Source organism: Choloepus didactylus, chromosome X, assembly GCF_015220235.1.
Source record: "Choloepus didactylus isolate mChoDid1 chromosome X, mChoDid1.pri, whole genome shotgun sequence".
Lineage (NCBI taxonomy): Eukaryota > Metazoa > Chordata > Mammalia > Pilosa > Megalonychidae > Choloepus > Choloepus didactylus.
This window is the reverse complement of record NC_051334.1, coordinates 100,009,821-100,011,688: the sequence shown is the minus strand read 5'-3', so window position 1 is coordinate 100,011,688 and position 1,868 is coordinate 100,009,821. Positions and strand designations below refer to the sequence as shown.

At 36.5% G+C, this 1,868-nt stretch overlaps 1 pseudogene; it reads right to left on the bottom strand.

Moving 5' to 3' along the window:
- Positions 1-308: 308 nt before the first annotated feature.
- Positions 309-1,642, bottom strand: LOC119523419 (annotated as a pseudogene).
- Positions 1,643-1,868: the final 226 nt, after the last annotated feature.

Here is a 1,868-nt window from a genome sequence, read left to right as displayed (position 1 = left end):
AACAATCTTTCAAATTCTGGTCAAGCAATATCTTTTCACCAATACTTCAAACATAAAATATAAGAATCTTTACAAAATTATACAGTGACACCAAAAGTTGGTAGCTGCCCATTAACATTAAAGAAACTGTTCTCTTAGAAGTGCCTTATCAACAGCATATCATTTTAATTTTAATCATTGCCTGGTACAGGAAAAATTTGAAAGTTTATTTTTAAAGGATCATTGCAACATTATATTCCTGATAATTTAAGTAAACCAAACTATGAATAAATGAAAGATACAAGCCAAAAATATAATGGTTTAAGCTATCAGTGGCCACTGGACTTAGGATTAGTCCAATACTTGATCTAGATTTTGACCTAGACCTAGCCTGTGATCTTGACTGAAATTTGGATCTAGGTGGTTCTTTTTACCTTGGTTTCTTTTCATATCTTGAGCTAGACTTATAATGTGTTTTGGAATCTGTTTAGAGAAGCCTCTAGCTTTGGTGTGTTATGCAGACCTAGAATATGATTTAGCATTCATTCCTTTCTTGGGCTGTGTGCCAGTTTGGATGTATTATGTCCCCCAAAATGCCATTATCTTTGATGCAATCTTGTGGAGGCAGATGTATTAGTGTTGATTAGATTGGAACCTACTGATTGAGATGGAGATATGACTCAATCAACTGTGGGCAAGAATTTGATTGGATAATTTCCATGGGGGTGTTATCCAGCCCATTCATGGTCAGTCTTAATTAAATCACTGGAGCCATAAAAAAGAGGTGACAAACAGAAGGAACTCAGTGCTGCAGCTGAGAGACACATTTTGAAGACAGCTGTTGAAAGCTGATGCTGACATTTTGGAGAATGCCATTTTGAAATGCAGCCTGAGAGCAAGCAGATGCCAGAATGTGCCTTCTGAGCTAACAGAGATTTTACAGACACCATTGGCCATCCTTCAGTGGAGGTACCATATTGTTGATGTCATAGCTTGGACACTTTATGGCCTTAAGACAGTAACTTTGTAACCAAATAAACCACCTTTATAAAAGCCAATCCAATTCTGGTGTTTTGCATAATGGTGGCATTAGTAAACCAGAACAGGCTGGGACTTGGATCATTATCTTGAATTTGATTTTGATCTTGAAAAAGATCAATTTCTGTGTTTGAGTCTATCATTGTTGGAATGGCTTCTTGACACCATGGTCTTCCAGTTAGTCTACTGTTTCTAGAACTATAAGATATTCTATAGTTGTAATCAAAAGACCAATTTCTTGATCTCCTCCTTTCCTAACTTCAGCTTCTGGAACACCTATATCTGTCATAGTCATCACAGTATGAAGAACTGTATTCATTCCTCCCTTCTTTGGATTTCATTTGATTTTGTGTCTCCTGACCCCCTGTGAAAACTGGATTTCAATTTGACATCCACTAATCCATTTTCTCTCCAAATTATTTAAAGCATCTTGGACATAATGGACATCCTCAAATTAAACATAAGCAAATCCTCTTGGACAATGAATGTAGAAACCAAGTAGAACATACACATCAACTATAGAATCATAATGACCAACTTCATGATGCAAATCTTCAGATCTGGTGTCATCAGCGACATTCCTCACAAAAAAGAGATGAGTTGGGGGACACAGATAGTGGGACATGGTGAGGTGTAGAGTCTCAGCCACAGGAACTAATGGACTCAGCAAACTGTCTGTGATTTCCATAGTGGATTCTCAGACATTTAACAGATTTTTAAGCTACTTATTCAGCCACAAAAACTATCTAAGCTGGCCCTCTTGATCAGTGATTTTCTAAAAATACACTACAAATTAAGGGAAGAAGGTGAAATTATTACAGAAGATTTAGGGCTAATTTTTATTATGATGA